This window comes from Rhinoraja longicauda, chromosome 19 (assembly GCF_053455715.1).
Source record: "Rhinoraja longicauda isolate Sanriku21f chromosome 19, sRhiLon1.1, whole genome shotgun sequence".
Classification (NCBI taxonomy): Eukaryota; Metazoa; Chordata; class Chondrichthyes; order Rajiformes; family Arhynchobatidae; genus Rhinoraja; species Rhinoraja longicauda.
The window spans coordinates 4,958,818-4,968,674 of NC_135971.1; the positions used below are offsets into that span (position 1 = coordinate 4,958,818).

General features: G+C 42.7%; 1 long non-coding RNA gene across 1 annotated transcript in view; it reads right to left on the bottom strand.

Moving 5' to 3' along the window:
• LOC144603077 (uncharacterized) overlaps window positions 1-9,857 on the bottom strand; it is a 92,843-nt gene that overhangs the window by 11,998 nt on the left and 70,988 nt on the right. The gene's annotated exons all lie outside the window — the stretch shown is intronic.

A 9,857-nucleotide genomic window follows, 5' to 3' on the forward strand; every position in this document is an offset into this window, starting at 1 on the left:
TTTATAATTTAAAGCTCGTAGCTTTTTGAATTTGTTTGTGCATGCGTGACTATCTCCCCCTCCTCTCTCTCCCCCTCCTCTCTCCCCCCCTCCTCTCTCCCCCCCTCCTCTCTCCCCCCTCCTCTCTCCCCCCCTCCTCTCTCCCCCCCTCCTCTCTCCCCCCTCCTCTCTCCCCCCCTCCTCTCTCTCCCCCTCCTCTCTCTCCCCTCCTCTCTCTCCCCTCCTCTCTCTCCCCCTCCTCTCTCTCCCCCTCCTCTCTCTCCCCCTCCTCTCTCTCCTCTCCTCTCTCTCCCCCTCCTCTCCCTCTCCCCTCCTCTCTCTCCCCCTCCTCTCTCTCTCCCTCCTGTCTCTCTCCTTCCCTCTCTCTGCCCCCTTCCCTCTCTCTCTCTCTCCCCTTCCCTCTTTCCCTCCACCTCTTGCTATTAAAAGATGTTTTATAAATTAAAGCTCGATACTTTTTGAGTTTGTTTGTGTGTGTGAATCTCCCCATCTCTCCCCCCCTCCTCCTCTCTCTCCCCTCCTCTCTCCCCCCTTCCCTCTCTCTCTCTCCACCTCTTGCTATTAAAAGACATTTTATAAAGTAAAGCTCGTGGGGTTTTTGAGTTTGTTTGTGCGTGCGTGACTCTCTCTCTCCCCCTCCTCTCTCTCTCTCTCTCCCCCTCCTCCCTCTTCCCTCCTCTCTCCTCCCCTCCTCCCTCTCCCCCTTCTCTCTCTCCCCTTCCCTGTCTGTCTCTCCACCTCTTGCTATTAAAAGATATTTTATAAATTAAAGATGGTAGCGTTTTGATAAATTTATAAATTAAAGCTCTTAGCTTTTTGATAAATTTATAAATTAAAGCTCGTAGCTTTTTGATTAATTTATAAATTAAAGCTCGTAGCTTTTTGAGTTTGTTTGTGCGTGTGTCAATCTCTCTCTCCCCCCACTCTCTCCCCCTCTCTCTCCTCCTCCTCTCTTCCCCTCCTCTTTCTCTCTCCTCTCTCTCTCTTCCTTCCTCCCTCCCTCCCTCTCTTTCTCTCCCCTTCCCTCTCTGTCTCTCCACCTCTTGCTGTTAAAAGATATTTTATAAATTAAAGCTCCTAGCTTTTTGAGTTTGTTTGTGCGTGTGTGACTATCTCCCCCTCCTCTCTCCCCTTCCCTCTCTCCCCCTCCTCTCTCTCCCCTTCCCTCTTTCTCTCTCCACCTCTTGCTATTAAAGATATTTTATAAATTGAAGCTCGTAGCTTTTTGATAAATTTATAAATTAAAGCTCGTAGAGTTTTGATAAATTTATAAATTAAAGCTCGTAGCTTTTTGAGTTTGTTTGTGCATGTGTGAATCTCTCTCTCCCCCTCCTCTCTCTCCCCTTCCCTCTCTCTCTCCCCTTCCCTCTCTCTCTCCCCCTCCTCTCCCCTTCCCTCTCCCTCTCCCCCTCCTCTCCCCTCTCTCTCTCCCCCTCCTCTCTCCCTCCCTCCTCCCTCTCTCCCTCCCTCCCTCTCTCCCTCTCTCCCTCCCTCCCTCCCTCCCTCTCCCTCCCTCTCTCAAACTCTCCAACACTATCTCCACTTTATTCCAGTGCTCCAGGCACCTAACAGAGCTACACAATAGAGGCAATGATCACATTGGTGTAACCAGACATGAAGGCAGCTTCGGCCCTTGTTTTACATTCGTACCTCCAACCATGTACACAATAGACGCAATGATCACAGCTTGAAACAATCCACATCCCCTGTAGTCAGGTATCTTTGCAAACAACATCCCTGTCTGCCCTTTGCCTTTTGCAGTATATTCCTTTGTCCACATTTCCTTCAGTCACGGCCTCCCATCATCTTTTGCCCCCATGTGCCTCCAAGAATGTGTACTGCAAAAGGCAAGGGGCAGACAGCCAAGTTGTTTGTAAAGATACCTGAGGACAGGGAATGTGGCCAGTTTGCAATCTGTGACAATGGCTGAAGCTGCCTTCATCTAAAGGTTCCCCCCAATGTGATAATTGCCTCTGTTGTGGAGCTCCCTTGGGTGCCTTGAGCACTGAAACCTGTGCAGAGAGTTTAGCTCAGATAGCTAACTTGGAACAGGTTTATCCCGTATAAGGTAAAGGCATCTGTTTGTGGAATTTGTGTGTGTCACCTCACCTTCTCAATAAAAAAAGAAGCCGTGTGCTGCTAATTGCAGAATTGGGAGCTCAGAACGGCCAAGTCTGGCATCGAACCTGTAACCTCTGCCAACTCCAGCCAGTGGGTAAGCTTCTTGTGTTTTAAATCCATTACTGTGTTGTCTATTTTTTGTGTTAATTGAATTGAATGTAGTTTAGTTGAACACCATTCAAATCAATTTAATTCAGTTTAGCTTTATTTAATTTAATGTAGTTTAGTTAGAGAGAGGAGAGGAGAGGGAGAAGAGAGGGGAGAGAAGACAGGAAGAGAGGGAGAGAGGGAGAGAGGGAGAGAGGGAGAGAGAGAGAGAGAGCACAAACAAACTCAAAAAGCTACGAGCTTTAATTTATAAATAGTTTTAAATAGTTCACTTTAGTTCTGTGCAATGTAGTGTCCAGAACAAGGGGCCACAGTTTAAGAATAAGGGGTCGGCCATTTAGAACGGAGATGAGGAAGAACTTTTTCAGTCAGAGACTGGTGAAGGTGTGGAATTCTCTGCCTCAGAAGGCAGTGGAGGCCAGTTCGTTGGATGCTTTCAAGAGAGAGCTGGATAGAGCTCTTAAGGATAGCGGAGTGAGGGGGTATGGGGAGAAGGCAGGAACGGGGTACTGATTGAGAATGATCAGCCATCATCACATTGAATGGCGGTGCGTACAGGCTCGAAGGGCTGAATGGCCTCCTCCTGCACCTATTGTCTATTGTCTATTGTCTATTTCTATTGTTCACTAAACCTCATGATAATCAGATTGAATGATTGATTCTCTCTCATACACACACACTCTCTCTCTCTCTTGCTCTCTATCTTCCCACCCCTCCGAAACTGTTAATATTAAAATGGAGAATCTCTGCATTTGTTAGAGAGAGAGAGAGAGAGACTCCAAATAAGGGATTCTGTGTTAATTTGGAAATGAATATCTGCATTGAATGTGTAACCTCTGGAAATGTCGGATGGAGTTGTTGAAAAGAAAATGTTTTTAAAATATTTATTACTTGAAAAAAGTATTTTTTGATATTAAAAAAAAACTTAGCCGTTTTATTGCTGATGGGATAAAGAATAAACAAGTGTTGTGTTTTATCAAAAATATTTTATCAAAAATATTTCTTTATGTAGGATTCCTAACTTTATCTAATACAATCTGCATTTTGGATATGTGGCAACTTAAATAAATATTTATTTATGTAGGATTCCTAACTTTAACTAATACATTCTTCATTTTGGAATATGCAGCAACTTAAATAAATATTTATTTATGTAGGATTCATAACTTTGTCTAATACAATCTGCATTTTGGAATATGTGGGAACTTAAATCAATATTTATTTATGTAGGATTCATAACTTTATCTAATACAATCTGCATTTTGGAATATGTGGGAACTTAAATAAATACTTATTTATGTAGGATTCCTAACTTGAACTAATACAATCTGAATTTTGGAATATGTGGGAACTTAAATAAATACTTATTTATGTAGGATTCATAACTTTATCTAATACAATCTGCATTTTGGAATATGTGGGAACTTAAATAAATACTTATTTATGTAGGATTCATAACTTTATCTAAGAGAATCTTCATTTTGGAATATGTGGCAACATAAACACCTGCCAGTCTGGGCTCAGGCTGATCTGCAGGGTGGCAAATGGTCACGGTGTTCCTTCAAATTGATACCTTGCAGAATGATTTTGCAAACTGACTGAGTGCCTTATCAAAAATATTTAATCAAAAATATTTATTTATGTAGGATTCATAACTTTAACTAATACAATCTGCATTTTGGAATATGCAGCAACTTAAATAAATATAGGGAGTCAGAGATTTGTCAGTATTGCTCAGCCCTTGTCTGCAGAACTACACAGGCTCTCCCTTTGAATGGTGCCTGCCAGTCTGGGCTCAGGCTGATCTGCAGGATGGCAAATGGTCCAGGTGTTCCCCATGTTCCTTCAAATTGATACCTTGTCCCAGAATGATTTTGCAAACTGACTCTGAGTGCATCGTTCCTATTGGGTTTTTGCAGCACAGTGCATTGAGCTGTCCTTTGTATTATTGGTTCAGGGAGATGCCTGTTATGTCTGTTTCGTCCCTCAGGTTGGAGGGGGCAGATAAAAGAGATGGTGATCACAAGCTTGGTGCTAGATCCTCATGGGAATGGCTGGAGTGTCTACTAGACTGGGGGCTAAGCTGAGAAAGGTGCAGCTATCACAGCTACAAGAACAGGTAAGAGAGAGACTCCAAATAAGGGATTCTGTGTAAATCTGGAAATGAATATCTGCATTGAATGTGTAACCTCTGGAAATGTCGGATGGAGTTGTTGAAAAGAAAATATTTTAAAAATATTTATTACTTGTAAAAAGTATTTTTTGATATTGAAAAAAAACTTGCCTGTTTTATTGCTGATGTGATAAAGAATAAACAAGTCTTGTGTTTTATCAAAAATATTTAATCAAATATATTTATTTATGTATGATTCCTAACTTTATCTAATACAATCAGCATTTTGGAATATGCAGCAACTTAAATAAATACTTATTTATGTAGGATTCCTAACTTTATCTAATACAATCTGCATTTTGGAATGTCGGATGGAGTTGTTGAAAAGAAAATGTTTTTAAAATATTTATTATTTGAAAAAAGTATTTTTTGATATTTAAAAGAAAACTTGCCTGTTTCATTGCTGATGGGATAAAGAATAAACAAGTCTTGTGCTTTATCAAAAATATTTTATCAAAAATATTTATTTATGTAGGATTCCTAACTTGAACTAATACAATCTGCATTTTGGAATATGCAGCAACTTAAATAAATATTTATTTATGTAGGATTCCTAACTTTAACTAATACAATCTGCATTTTGGATTATGTGGCAGCTTAAATAAATATTTATTTATGTAGGATTGCTAACTTTAACTAATACAATCTGCATTTTGGAATATGTGGGAACTTAAACAAATATTTATTTATGTAGGGTTGCTAACTTTATCTAATACAATCTGCATTTTGTTGAAAAGAAAATGTTTTTAAAATACTTATTACTTGAAAAAAGTATTTTTTGATATTAAAACAAAACTTGCCCGTTTTATTGCTGATGGGATAAAGAATAAACAAGTCTTGTGTTTTATCAAAAATATTTTTTAATGTAGGATTCAAAAACTTTCTCTAATACAATCTGTATTTTGGAATACTTAAACAACTTAAATAAATATTCATTTATGTAGGATTCCTAACTTTAACTAATCCAATCTGCATTTTGGAATATGCAGCAACTTAAAGAAATATTTATTTATATAGGATTCAAAAACTTTATCTAATACAATCTGCATTTTGGAATACTTAAACAACTTAAATAAATATAGGGAGTCAGGGATTTGTCAGTATTGCTCAGCCCTTGTCTGCAGAACTTCACAGGCTTTCCCTTTGATTGACACCTGCCAGTCTGGGCTCGGGCTGATCTGCAGGATGGCAAATGGTCCAGGTGTTCCTCCAAATTGATACCTTGTCCCAGAATGATTTTGCAAACTGACTCAGTGCATCGTTCCTATTGGGTTTTTGCAGCACAGTGCATTGAGCTGTCCTTTGTATTATTGGTTCAGGGAGATGCCTGTTATGTCTGTTTCGTCCCTCAGGTTGGAGGGGGCAGATAAAAGAGATGGTGATCACAAGCTTGGTGCTGGATCCTCATGGGAATGGCTGGAGTGTCTACTAGACTGGGGGCTAAGCTGAGAAAGGTGCAGCTATCACAGCTACAAGAACAGGTAAGAGAGAGAGACTGCAAATAAGGGATTCTGTGTAAATCTGGAAATGAATATCTGCATTGAATGTGTGACCTCTGGAAATGTCGGAGGAGTTGTTGAAAAGAAAATGTTTTTTTTTAATTTATTACTTGAAAAAAGTATTTATTGATATTTTTTAAAAACTTGCCTGTTTTATTGCAGATGGGATAAAGAATAAACAAGTCTTGTGTTTTATCAAAAATATTTTATCAAAAATATTCATTTATGTATGATCATATATCATATCATATATATACAGCCGGAAACAGGCCTTTTCGGCCCTCCAAGTCCGTGCCGCCCAGCGATCCCCGTACATTAACACTATCCTACACCCACTAGGGACAATTTTTACATTTACCCAGCCAATTAACCTACATACCTGTACGTCTTTGGAGTGTGGAGGAAACCGAAGATCCCGGAGAAAACCCACGCAGGTCACGGGAGAACGTACAAACTCCTTACAGTGCAGCACCCGTAGTCAGGATCGAACCTGAGTCTCCGGCGCTGCATTCGCTGTAAAGCAGCAACTCTACCGCTGCGCTACTTGAACTAATACAATCAGCATTTTGGAATATGCAGCAACTTAAATAAATATTTATTTATGTAGGATTCATAACTTTAACTAATACAATCTGCATTTTGGAATATGCGGCAGCTTAAATAAATATAGGGAGTCAGAGATTTGTCAGTGAAGAAAGCCAATGGAATGTTGGCCTTCATAACAAGAGGAGTTGAGTATAGGAGCAAAGAGGTCCTTCTGCAGTTGTACAGGGTCCTAGTGAGACTGCACCTGGAGTACTGTGTGCAGTTTTGGTCTCCAAATTTGAGGAAGGATATTCTTGCTATTGAGGGCGTGCAGCGTAGGTTTACTAGGTTAATTCCCTGAATGGCGGGACTGTCATATGTTGAAAGACTGGAGCGACTAGGCTTGTATACACTGGAATTTAGAAGGATGAGAGGAGATCTTATCGAAACGTATAAGATTATTAAGGGTTGGACACGTTAGAGGCAGGAAACATGTTCCCAATGTTGGGGGAGTCCAGAGCAAGGGGCCACACAGTTTAAGAATAAGGTCGGCCATTTAGAACTGAGATGAGGAAAAACTTTTTTAGTCAGAGAGTTGTGAATCTGGAATTCTCTGCCTCAGAAGGCAGTGGAGGCCAATTCTCTGAACGCATTCAAGAGAGAACTGGATAGAGCTCTTAAGGATAGCGGCGTCAGGGGGTACGGGGAGAAGGCAGGAACGGGGTACTGATTGAGAATGATCAGCCATGATCACATTGAATGGCGGTGCGTACAGGCTCGAAGGGCCGAATGGCCTCCTCCTGCACCTATTGTCTATTGTCAGTGAGAAGTTTTATTTGTTCGTGGAAGGCCCTGATCTGTGTGTACTTCCCCTTCCTTTCAGAAACACATGGACACCTCCGTTGCAGATTCCTACGACAGTATCGCCGTCTTCCTGTCCATTCACATCATCCTCCGCTTCAAGACCATTATGACCAAACGCAATGTCCCTGCCATGGACAAGTAGGTGAAGGAGAATGTAGAACGCCGTATGGAAACAGCACCTCACATTTGCTTGGGCAGCTTACACCCCAGTCATTGAAAGTAGGCATGCAGGTGCAGCAGGCAGTGAAGAAAGCGAATGGTATGTTGGCATTCATAGCGAGGGGATTTGAGTATAGGAGCAGGGAGGTTCTGCCTCAGTTGTACAGGCCATTGGTGAGACCGCACCTGGAGTATTGCGTGCAGTTTTGGTCTCCTAATCTGAGGAAAGACATTCTTGCCTCAGAGGGAGTACAGAGAAGGTTCACCAGATTGATCCCTGGGATGGCAGGACTTTCATATGAAGAAAGACTGGATAGACTCGACTTGTACTCACTGGAATTTAGAAGATTGAGGGGGGATCTTATAGAAACTTACAAAATTCTTAAGGGGTTGGACAGGCTAGATGCAGGAAGATTGTTCCCGATGTTGGGGAAGTCCAGAACAAGGGGTCACAGTTTAAGGATAAGGGGGAAGTCTTTTAGGACCGAGATGAGAACGTTTTTTTTCACACAGAGTGGTGAATTTGTGGAATTCTCTGCCACAGAAGGTAGTTGAGGCAGTTTATTGGCTATATTTAAGAGGGAGTTAGATGTGGCCCTTGTGGCTAAAGGGATCAGTGGGTATGGAGAGAAGGCAGGTACGGGATACTGAGTTGGATGATCAGCCATGATCATATTGAATGGCGGTGCAGGCTCGAAGGGCCGAATGGCCTACTCCACCTATTTTCTATGTTTCTAGTACCCCGTTCCTGCCTTCTCCCCTTACCCCCTGACACCGCTATCCTTAAGAGCTCTATCTAGCTCTCTCTTCAAAGCATCCAGAGATCCCCTCTCATCCTTTCTGAGCGTAAGGCCAAACGCAAGGGTAAATCACTTCTCTCCACCAGCAGGCTTGAACTTACCAAGAACATGTTGAGTGTTTTGCCCATGATGGCGTTGAAGAGATCTTGGGCAGAGTTCCCGGTCACCATGAAGAAGTCACAGAGGAAGAGTTACTCGCGGCAGCTGTTGTCAAGGAGGGCGTAGTGCTGGCTGCGAAACAGGCTCTCAAAGGGGTACTGGGAGGGAGGAGAAAAACGTCACATCATAGAGAGACAGACACAACATGCTGCAGTAACCCAGCGGGACAGGGGGCATCTCCGGAGAGAAGGAATGCCTGGCGTCTCGGGGCGAGACCCCCTCTTCAGACTAGTGCTTCTTGGACTCACGCAAACTCTCTCCAGACCTCTTTATCCAGGCACGTGAGCGAGGTAAAAAGGAAATGGAGGTAAAAACAAAATGGAGGTCAAACAAAATGGAGGAAAAGAGCCGAGCGCTTGCGTGAGACGTAAAGCGGAGGTAAAAAAACGAACATTTACACAGTGCACGGTGGCGCAGCGGTAGAGTTGCTGCCTTACATCAAATGCAGCACCGGAGACCCAGGTTCGATCCTGACTACGGGCGCCGACAGTAAGGGGTTTGTACGTTCTCCCCGTGACCTGCGTGGGTTTTCTCCGAGATCTTCGGTTTCCTCCCACACTCCAAAGACGTACAGGTACGTAGGTTAATTGGCTTGGTAAATGTAAAAATTGTCCCTAGTGTGTGTAGGATAGTGTTAATGTGCGGGGATCGCTGGGCGGCGCGGACCCGGTGGGCCGAAGGGCCTGTTTCTGCGCTGTATCTCCAAATCTAAAAAATCTAAAACAAAATTACAAGTTTCGAGCCTCTTTTAGTGCATTTCAAAGTAAAAAAAGCCATTACAAAATAGTGTGAATATGTCACTGTACACTAATAACATTTTGAAGTAAATTCGCACATTCATTGATAATCAGCCCAAAAAGGTGGTAATTGGCTTTTCTGCTGTGTTTTAGAAACATAGCAAATAGGTGCAGGAGTAGGCCATTCGGCCCTTCGAGCCTGCACCGCCATTCAATATGATCATGGCTGATCATCCAACTCAGTATCCCGTACCTGCCTTCTCTCCATACCCCCTGATCCCTTTAGCCACAAGGGCCACATCTAACTCCCTCTTAAATATAGCCAATGAACCGGCCTCAACTACCTTCTGTGGCAGAGAATTCCACAGATTCACCACTCTCTGTGTGAAAAAAAACCTTTCTCATATTACATTTTTTTTTCCCCTTCATATTTCAGATACAGCGCGGAAACAGGCCCTTCGGCCCACCAAGTCTGCACCGCCCAGCGATCCCCGCACATTAACACTATCCTACACACACTAGGGACAATTTTTACCTTTACCCAGTCAATTAACCTACATACCTGTACGTCTTTGGAGTGTGGAGGAAACCGAAGATCTCGGAGAAGACCCACGCAGGTCATGGGGAGAACGTACAAACTCCTTACAGTGCAGCACCCGTAGTCAGGATCGAACCTGAGTCTCCGGCGCTGCATTCGCTGTAAAGCAGCAAC